We start from the raw sequence: 10,410 nt of genomic DNA, 5'->3' as shown, positions 1-10,410 counted from the left end.
CACCGTCCACAAGCCATCTGGCCCAGTTTCTGCTGTGCACCAGCCTGGCAGAGCAGGTTGCTTCCTGCCTCCTCCCCCACCTCAGCCCACTCCAGGGGCCCAGGGAGTCCCTGACTGGGCCCCAGGCCCTGCTCCCATCACTGAGGCTGAGAGCCAGGAGATTGGCTTTCTGGACCTTGGGAGGGTGGGCAGGGGTTGACAGGAGCGCGGCCCTGCCTGCGTCAGCCTGTGGAGGGGACTCCTGGCCGGAAGATCTCTTGTGGGGGTGGGGGGGGTCAGTCCTGGTCGGTTGGGGACAGAACAGCCGCACTAGGAGTCGTCGTGGAAGGGTCAGTCAGGAGCCAAGGGTAAGAGCCCCGGTGGAGGGGAGTCTGCCTCTTGGGGGGGGGCAGCCAACGGGGGGCATGCAGGTGTTCCCCTCCCGGAGACCCAAGTTCAGCATCCCCACCCCTGGCCGGTACAGCCACGTGGTTGGGGGCTCTCCGCGGCGGGGGCGGGGGCGGCGGCCCTGCCCGCCGCCCCCGCCGCCTGCCCTGCCTGCCCTACCTGCGCGCAGCGCCGCCGGAGCCGGCTGCCCGTCCCGCGCGCCCCGCGACGCCCCCGGCCACGGCGCTCGGCGCTCGGCGGGCACTGCGGGCGGCGCGCACGGCGCAGGACGCGGCTCCCCTCCCCTTCGGCCGCTCCGCCCCCGCCCCCGCCCCGCCCTCCCGAAGACCGGGGGGGGGGTGGGTTCTCCCCACTGGTGGGGTCGGGCCTGCTGGGACACGCAGGGCAGCTGCCCTCGGCCATAAGACCAACAGGCAGGGGCATCTGGGGGTTAGGATGGTCCAGGTCAGCCCGGTGGGATCTGGGCGAGTCCCAGAATCCCTCCCGGCCTCGGTTTCCTGCTCTGCACAGGGGGCCAATTGGTCAGACCTACCTTGGATGGTGCCAGCAAGGGCCAAGTGACAAGGACCAAGTGATGGTGAGTGACAGCGAAGACCAAGTGAATGAGTGAGCGGGCACATAAGCGGGCAGAGCCCGGGCAGGTGCCCCGCCCACTCCTGCCACCTGGGGGCCAGGCTCTGGCACCGCCCCCATTGCCTCCCCTCCTCCTCCAGGGACTGCGCCTGACCCTACATGGTCTGCCAGCCCTTGGGGGTGGGAGATGCAGGGGTAGGCAACGTGGGTCAGCTCTGGCCCTGGACAGTGGTCTCCCACAGGGCTGGGTGGGCTCCTGGGCTGCCGTGTGGTGCTGCCACCAAAGACTTACAGCCATTAGATTGTGCCCCAGCCCTCCGCGCCCCTGATGGGCTGAATCATAGGCTAGGTATGGGTAACAGGGCCAGGACACCGTACCCCTCTGAGGTCTCAGCAGTGCCAACTGAAGGGTCTGTGGGCAGCCCTCCCCTGGAGCCGAGCCACCCACAGGAGTGAGCCTGTCCCCTTGAGGGCATCTGGGCCTGTGCCCCATGCCCCGGCCAGCAGCGGGTAGACTGGGTAGCTGCCCTGAGGGCGGGGAGGTATGTCCATGCTTCAGTTTACCCTAAGCCAGAGACAGCCGGACTTGCTCTTCGTGGGCCCAGGGGTGCCCTGGCAGTGTCCTGCCTCAGGAGGCGGTGTCTGGCTCGGGGGTGCCCAAGCCCAGGCTGAGTGGCTTTGGGGGCTCCGAGGAGGGAGGGGGCCCATCACCTCTCTGTCAGGCTCCTCACCCGGCCCACGATGGGGCCCAAGCAGACAGTCCCTCTGCCTTCTGCCCCTCGGGGCAGAAGGTGCCGTCGGGGCCGGGACCACATCCAGTTCCCCTCAGCCGTGATGCTCTGGGTGTGTGTGGTAGGCCCTGCTGTCCTGCTCTCAGGGGAACTGTGCCCCTGGGGCTACTGAGTGACGCAGGCGCCAGGCTGCATCCTGGGTGGAGGGCCCCCAGGCAGCAACGGCAGCCGCAGGGACCAGCAGTGCCCAGCTTCCCAGTCATGATCCTCGCAAAGGCCTGGACCAGGCTCTTGGCAGGAGCTCTGGTCTGGGGGCCTATGAAAGGTCAGGTGTCCTCACCTAGAAAGCAGGATGGGGTGTCCCCTGCCCCCTTGGGCTCCCGAACCCTCCCTGGTGCAATTCTGTGAAATGGGGTCAGCTGTGCCTCCCTGGACTGCTGTCACGCATCAACACGATGACACATCAGGAGACGCTTCTGGAACTGGGGCAGATCAGGCAAATGCGGGATTATTTTTATTATGGATTTAGGGGGATGGGGGCTTAGAGCCCAGGGCACTGCCATCCTGCCAGGGCAGATGGCCGGCAGTGCTGGCCTTGCTCCCCCCGCTGAGGCCCGTTCGTGCTCACCTGCCTGCGAGGCCCCGCACACTGTTTTGCTCCGGCTGCCCAGGGCTCTCCTGTGGCCCGTGGTGCTGCTCACACGGGGTGGGCAGCCAAGGGCACGGCATTATGTCGGCCCTCGGGACTGGTTCCAGGTTTGGACTGACCCCCGGGCCGGGCAGATCCTGCCACACAGTCATGTCTTCTCTCCAGGCCGCACAGGCAGAACAGGGCACCCGCACCAGACAGCTTCTGGAGAGTCCACTGGGGGAAGCCCTGCTGAGACCCGGGTCCGCTGTGGTCACAGCTGCGACCGACGCAGGAAGTACACGGCAGGGGCACCGGGGCGCAGCTAGGCAGCAGTGTGGGTCGTCAGGACGGTGGGAGCCAGGCCTACAGGTGGCAGCTGTGGGGGGCACAGGCCCTCCCTGAACATCACTGCTGTGCTGTCTCTGGCCTCTGGGCGCCGGCCACACCTGCTGCCGGGCGGACACCTGCTGCTGTGGTCCTCGCGCTGACCGCAGCCCCACGTCACAGGCCACCAGTTCATGTGGCGGAACCGGTGGCGCACGTCTGCTCTCACGCCTGTAAGGACCCGCATTTCTCACCTTCCTGGGATGCTGCGCAGGGGGAAGCAGTAACAGCTCGTCCTCTAGCTGACCGCCACCTTGCAGGCACCCAGAGCAGGTCCTGGGAGACCAGACACCGTGCTGAAATTAGCTGTGCTAACTGGGCTGCTGGTGAGACCAACGGGCTGGTTGCTGGCCTAGAAACGGCTGCCGCAGGCCCCACTGCCAGGCTCCTGCCACGCGGGCGGGCGGGTGGGCAGTGTGGGCCGGGCCTCTGGGGGACGCGGCAGGCATAGTGAGACTGCGGCAGGAAGTCAAAGACTGGTGCGTGCGGGGTGCCCTGATCCCTTCTGGGTGGGACCCTGAAGAGGGCCCAGGGAGGAGGGGGGAGGAAACACCCCCACCAGACAGGGACCCGCCGTCTAGTGTCGTCCCCGATACCACCGTGACCTGTGGGTTCTCTACTGGTAGAGGCCAGAGCTGGGGCTGGTCTCCATCACTGGGCCACTGATGCACCGGCATGTTGGCAACTCTGGGCCATGGGCACACTCGGGTCCTGAGACCAGGCTCCTCAGAGAGCAAGACACGGCTCTGGGCAGATGGCCGGCCTGCACGTGGGCACCATGAGGCCCGAGGCGAGACCGCCGAGTGCCAGTGTCTGCGGCTCTGCCTCAGACTTCTGGGGGGTCAGACCCCCCCACAACCCTCCCAAGGCCACAGACACGTCCTAAGGGGGTGAGACCACAGGACAAGCGGTCAACGCTGCAGGGCCTGGGCTTGCGGGGGGAAGGTCCGTCAACGTTCTGTCCCAGGGGAGGGCATGGGACCCATGGGCTTACAACAGGCACGGCGACGGTGGCCCTGGCAGCCCCACGGGGACATGCCGACTTGTTTCCTGCCCCGGGGATGACTGGCAGTGGTAAATACCAGGACTGGAAAGCCAGCACAGAGCCTCTGATTTTACCCTGTTAAGCAGAGCTCACGGAACACCGGCCTGTACGTAACCTCTGCAAGCTCGGAAGCGACAGTCGTGAATAACTTAGGCTCGCTCAGACTGTTCTGCGCAAACCTGTAAGACGCGGTTCCGGGGAAGCCACGGGCAGGAGGGTGGATGTCATCTGCAACACCTCTTGAGTCCGTCTCAGGGAAGCAGCTCATTCTTGCAGCTCTGTGGCCAGGGAACCAATGCCGGGCCCCCGTCTGCAGCTGACTCAAGTCCTCGAGGTGTCTTTCGGGGCAAAGCGAGAGACCAGTAAAGCAGCTTCTTCTTTTTCTTTTTTTAAAATATATATCTATTTTAAGTTTATTTATTTATTTTGAGAGAGTGAGTTGGCAAGCAAGGAGGGGAGGGGCAGAGGGAGTGGGAGAGAGAACCCCAAGTAGGCTCCACACTGGCAGCACGGAGCTGGACGTAGGGTTCAAACTCATAAACCATGAGATCGGGGCCTGAACCGAAACCAAAAGTCACATGCTTAGCCCACTGAGCCACCCAGGCGCCAACAGTAAAGCAGTTTCTGAACGTCAAGCGAAGTTAGGGTAGTTGTCTAAAACAGACAAATCGGCCGAGCTGCAGGTGATCCCATCTCGGGAAGGCCCGTGGAGGGGAGCCTGTGATACATGGTGGGTGCAGGGGAGGCCTGCCGTGTCACTGGCTCAGGCCGCCCACTGTCCCATTTTGCACCAGCCCCACAGGCCCCCCTGGCTGTCAGAGCTGTCTCCCCTCCAGCGGACGCTTACTCTGAGACGAGGTCAAGTAACTTTGCCCGGTCACCTGTGGAGTGAAGGGGCATCTCAGAGCTGGCCCAGCACCATTCTCCCCGCCAGGGCCAGCAGCCAAGGCCAGACCCAGGGGACAAGTCCTTGGGAGAGGGTCCTGCCGTGCTGAGACCCCCTGCGTGCGGTTCACATCACCTCATCCCTGCTGAGAGATGGAACGTGGGCAGGTGCCACCTACTGGCTCAGGCCTCCCGCTACCAGACAGGACTGGGGGGTGCCAGTGGCCTGGACGTGTGGCCCCCAAGTGTGGGGACAGGCACAGCAGCTTGCATACAGTGGGGCCTAGGTCTGCCACTTGCACAGGCTCAGGATACTTCGGCATGCGGCTGGATCTGGTCTGACTGCACCTACGGGCTGCGTGGGGTCACTGCTTGATGAGGCTGGCGCCATTTGGGGGGGGGTCCCAGTGCATCATCAGCAAGTCTTTTGGTCTGCACCCCCAGAGACATGCACCATAAAGAGGGGGGGATGTATGCATTGGGCCACCAGGCCATCTGGCGCGTAGGGGCACAGGCTGCTCTGAGGGCTGGCCGTGCTGCAGCGACTGCTGCCCTGACCCCAGTTCCAGCCAACAGGGGTGGTGGCACCACAGCAGCAGTGTGGATGCAGGCACGCGTTCAGGGCTGGGGCTGAATGGAGGGCCCCTTGCGCTCTATGCTCAGCAGCTGACACCCCCCACACAGCTCCTGAAGCAGGCACAGACCTCTGTCCCTGCACCGGGAGCCACCCCACGCGGTGACAGTGGCCTGATGGCCAAGTCAACAAGGTGTGCCTCTGGTAATTGCGGTGCCAGGTGATCGCGCCCACCACTGAAGGCGGTGTTATGCCAGAGGCCTTTTAGAAACAGCTTCAGGGCCCAGTTCTTCCTCCCAGAGCAAAAGGAGGAGACACCTCAGGGGACATCACTCTGCTCCCTCCCCCCGCAGGCCTCACCCCAAAGGCGAGGATGTCTAGCAGCCAGGGCAGCTCCCCGAGCAGCATGCGGACAGTGGCCTGGAGGCAGAGGACGCAGGTCTCCAAGGCCCAGCTGACAGACAGATGGTGTCCATGACGACGTGGAGGGGGCGGTGAGGGCAAAGTGAGGCTGTGCACTGTGTGAGGGGTGCCCTACACAAACCGTCCACGCCGGAGAAGAGTCTGGGGGCACAGAAGGCTGTCGTTGTGCCCCTGCAAGATTCTCTGGCCACACGCACGGTGTACGTGTCAAGGCCGCAACGCATCAGGGAGCCATTCAGAGAGAAGCCAGGCCCACGCAATGGGGATGGAGCCCACACAGGCTGTCTGCGGCCCTGGGGCCATGTGGAGAGGGGGTGGTCACAGGTCGGGCCAGCCGGGCAGTTGCATCTGATGCTGTGCAGGCGGGTGTTCAGAAGGGTGTGGGTGGGGGGCAGCTCACAGGCAAGTCCCCACCAAATGCGGAGGTGCAGGGTGGGCGCAGAATCCCCAGGAGGGGAAGAGTCAGCACAGGCGCCTGGTGTTCTGGGACCATCCAGGACGCCGTTATGCCCTCTATCTGCAGCAAGTCGTGGCACCCAGGAAGCCGTCTGGTCCTCCTGAGGACTCCCGAGTGCAGGAACTGTGGCCGAAGCCCCACAAAGCTGCCTGGGGAGGAGACCTAAGACCCAGGGGTGGATGTGATGCTAGCCATTTACCGGTCTCGTGACCACAGACACCCCTCATCCACAGGCACACGGTGGAAGGCAGCGGGAGGCACAGCACTCGGGGCGACAGTGGCTGCCAGCCTCCCAGTGTCCTGGCACTGTCCTGAGTCAGTCACTTGTGGCACTACTTTATGAACGTGCTCAGGGCCCTTATTGCCTTTAGGACCCACCCAGCTCTCCAGCCTGGTAGAGGTACCTGTCACCTACTTTACATCCAGGGTGAAACCACACAGAGAGCACAGGCAGAACCCCCAGGATAACGCCATCCTGGTGCATCCTGGTGATCAGCTACAAAACCCTAGTGGTTATAAAATAAACACCACCCTTAATGGAAAAGGCCAACGGTTGCACCACATACTGGAAGGTTTCACCAGGACGGAGTTCCTGAAGCTCACGTCCACGCCTGTCTCGCCATCGCTGATCCAGGACCATGTCTTCGCTGGTCCCCGGGCGTCGGCATCAAAGCCGGAGCATCTCTGGGGATCCAGCCAGGCGGCAAACCTGGTCCCCGCGAACAGTCACGCCGGCTCACCGACCAATGCCGCCCACGGTCCCCCAGAGGGGTCCGAACGGGCCGGGGCTGAGAGACCAGCTCTCCCTGGGAGCACTTGTTAGGAGCACAGCGTCCTCAGCCCCTCACCGCTTCCCGGCCTCCGATCCGCCAGGCACAGAACCTGAGGGCAAACAGATGTGCCCTGAGCACTTTCCCCAGGCCCGAGGCGGCTGCTCATCTAAACCTTTACAAACACAAAAACAATTCTTCGCTCAGAGGCCGTACAAAACCCTGCTCTTTTGGGACGAAGAGAAGGGACGAAAGCTGGAGGCGGAAGGGGACGCCAAATGTTTGTGGTCCTGCCTTCGCTGCGGAGGCTTCGCTGAGCGGCCCCGGCTGCCCAGAATGGGGGTCTCGGTCTGTGTCCCCGCGGCCACCCAGGATCTGCCCCGAAGGGCCGGCCGGGCCCCATCCTCGCCGTGCGGGTGCGCCCTCCAGGCTCTCGGGGGACCGCCTGGCACGGGCCCGACTTCCCTGCAGCCTCCCGCCCCACCGAACCAAACCCGCCGGGCGCCAACTTTCCACCCGCCCGGGTACTTCCGCCTTGGGAGGTCGCTTCCTGTTAGGTGCCGGAAGGGGCGGGTCACCGGAGCGTGGGGGAGGAGTCTAGAGCTACGGCACGCAAGACGCGAGCAACCTGGAGCCCGGCGGCGACGGCGGCGGCCTGGAGCCGAGGCCGGGCGAGGTGTCAGGGGTCCGACTTTCGGATTTTTTTTCCCTGGAGCCGCGTTTCCAACGTGGAATTCCTCGGCCGGAAGGGTTTTCCAGGCCTGTGTTAACCCTAACTCGACCAGTGGATGAGCGAGTTGGGCTGTGGAACCCCGTGTAAACCGGGGCGTTGTTAGAGACAGAAGACGGCGCCTGGCGAGGACTCCCCTCAGGTCTCCTCCCGTCTCTTCTCCAGCATCTCCTCATTCAGGTCCCTCCCTCGCCCGCCTCCGGTCTCCTCTCCAGCATCTCATCACTCAGGATCCCCCCAGGTGCCCCCTCGGCGTGTCCCCACTCGGGTCCCCCCCCTCCCCAGGTCTCCTCTCCAGCGTCCCCTTTTTCAGGCCCCCCCCATATCTCCCTTCAGCATCTCCTCAGGTCTCCCCCCCTTCCTCCCCTCCAGGACTCCTCACCAGCGTCTCCCCCTAGGTTCCTTGCCCTGGGTCACCACCCTCAGCCCTCCCCACCCCATATTGTCCCTTTGCAAAGCAGCGGAAGCTCTTCCAGGCTAAAGGAGTGTTGTATACATCTGAGCAGGCTACGTACTTACTGTTCAAAAGGAATCTTCGGAAGGTCTGTTAGAGCTTGACATCAGGGGCTTAGGTGTACAAAAGTCCCAGGCTGGAAAGATGGGTGACAGTAGGCACAGGTGGTCTTCCAGTGGGACTCGGTCCAAGGACTTCAGGCTATGTCCCCAGTGGCGTCGTGGCTCTGGACCCTGATGAGGGAAGGCGTGATGGCAGGTTTGTAGGTGAGTGGGGAGGGGTGGCCTGGAGACAGACCGCAGCCTAGTTGAGGCACAGGAAGAGAGCTGTGACGTCCGGCATTCCCGCGAAGCTTGGTGTCCCACGGCTGTTCTGGCCCCACCGCTGTCTGTGCCACATTTGTGCTACTGGGTCGCTACGGGGTCGGTTGCTCAGGGTGGCCCTACCACTGCCCTATCCTGCTGGGCCTCTGAGTTCCGGCCTTAAGACCACTTCTCATCCCTTCCTGTTGGCCGTGTGCTCGTGCATTCCCTCCTTGCCTCCCCGAGTCCTCTGGACCCGGGCCTGCGTGGGGTGTGGGGTGTGCAGGTGGGAACCTTGTCTAGCCGGTTGCAAACAAACCAGCGGCAGCACACTCTGCGGAACCTGGGGGACCCCCAGTAGAACCTTGGGCCAAGGTTCCGCGGGGCTGGACGTTGGGGGGAAGACCTTGTCAGGACAGAATTTGATTATACATCTAACAGCATCCCAAAAAGGCACTAGTCAGGATCTTTCCATGACACCCATTTATCTTGGAAAACAGAAGCCCGATGACTTTGCGCGGCGGATGGAATAAGGCACCAGGCGGCCGCATCATCCGTCAGCAGGCTGGGCCCTGTGCTCGCCCCTGTCCGGTCCTCGCCGCTAGGTGGCGCCGCAGGTGCGCGTGAGTGCCATCCCTGGTTCCCAGTCTCGGGACCCCTTAACTATCTTCAACGTTGTTGAACTTCTGTCATGTGGTGCTGTATAGGGAGGGGCATATACTGTGTTAGAAGTGGAAACAAATTTGTTGCGCATACTTTTTTTTTTTTTTTTTTTTTTTACTTAAAACAAACAATGATAGGAGCGCCTGGGCGGCTCAGTTGGTTAAGCGTCCGACTTCAGCTCAGGTCATGGTCTCAAGGTTCCCAAGTTTGAGCCTCACATCGGGCTCTGCACTGACAGTGCGGAGCCTGCCTGGTGTTCTCCCCCTCTCTCTATCTGTAAATAAATAAATAAACTTAAAACAAAAAACGATAATAAAACCCACTACACACGAGCACTCCTTTTTAAGAAAAAGCAGTATTTTACCCAAACAAATTTACAGGTATGTTTTACATTTAGGCCGATCCCTTGAAGGCAGAGCTGTGCTCTCCACTCTCCTTTTGCCCTCGTCCCTACCGACATCACCATCGGGTAGCCTCTGGGGTACGCTGCTGGGCCCTTTCAAGAGAACGGGTGTGGAAGGCCGTTCTTGGGGCGCTCGGTGGCTCAGTGAGACATCTGACTTTGGCTCAGCTCATGACCTGGCCGTTCGTGAGTTTGAGCCCCGCAGAGCCCCACGCGGGGCTCTCTGCAGGCAGCGCAGATCCCGCTTGGGATCCTCTGTCCCCCTGTCTCTCTGCCCTTCCCTCACTCATGCTGTTTCTCTCAAGAATAAATAAACTTTAAAAAAAACCAGGCAAGTTCTTAGCAGTCCCCACAGCCTGCAACTGCCTTGAGAAGCAGACATAGCTGTCAGCTGCCTCGTGTCCTTTTTGGTATTCTGTCTACATTGATTTGCTGCATTTTCATTTTATTTATTTATTTATTTATTTATTTTATTTCCTTTTATTTGTTTTTTTTGTTAAAGAGCGGGAGAACCAGACGTAAAATATTTAATATGCTTTTATGGGGAGAAATGAACTTGCAGCAGTCTAATTTGTAATCAAGGTTACTCTGCACATTAAGGAGCTGCCCCTTTCACTCCTGCCGAGGCCCGGATTATTTGAGATTCCCAGAAGTCACCGTCTCAAGAAACCCCGAGAAGGATGGCAAGTGAGTGGGGCTCTTGTGGGAGTGGCCCCCAAGTATTGCAGAGACTTAGTGGGGGGACCATGCATATGTCTGTGTCAGGGACTTTGCAGATCAGTCGTGAAGGGCAAGGGCCTTGTTCGTTTTGGGGGTCTGTGGAAAGACTGAGCTGGTGTGGTTCTGGGAGTCTTGCTAGTTTTTAAAAACTTCTCTTTTTTTTTTTTCTTCCTTTGTGGGGGGCAGCATGCGCACATGCGCGAGCTGGGGCGGGGCAGAGAGAGAGAATCCTAGGCAGGGTCTGTGTTCAGTGTGGAGCCCGATGCGGGGCTCGATCT

The sequence above is a fragment of the Lynx rufus genome, unplaced genomic scaffold (assembly GCF_022079265.1).
Source record: "Lynx rufus isolate CCGP_SWC_20201006 ecotype Redwood Valley unplaced genomic scaffold, mLynRuf1.p SCAF_43, whole genome shotgun sequence".
NCBI lineage: Eukaryota > Metazoa > Chordata > Mammalia > Carnivora > Felidae > Lynx > Lynx rufus.
This window is presented reverse-complemented; position numbering follows the sequence as displayed.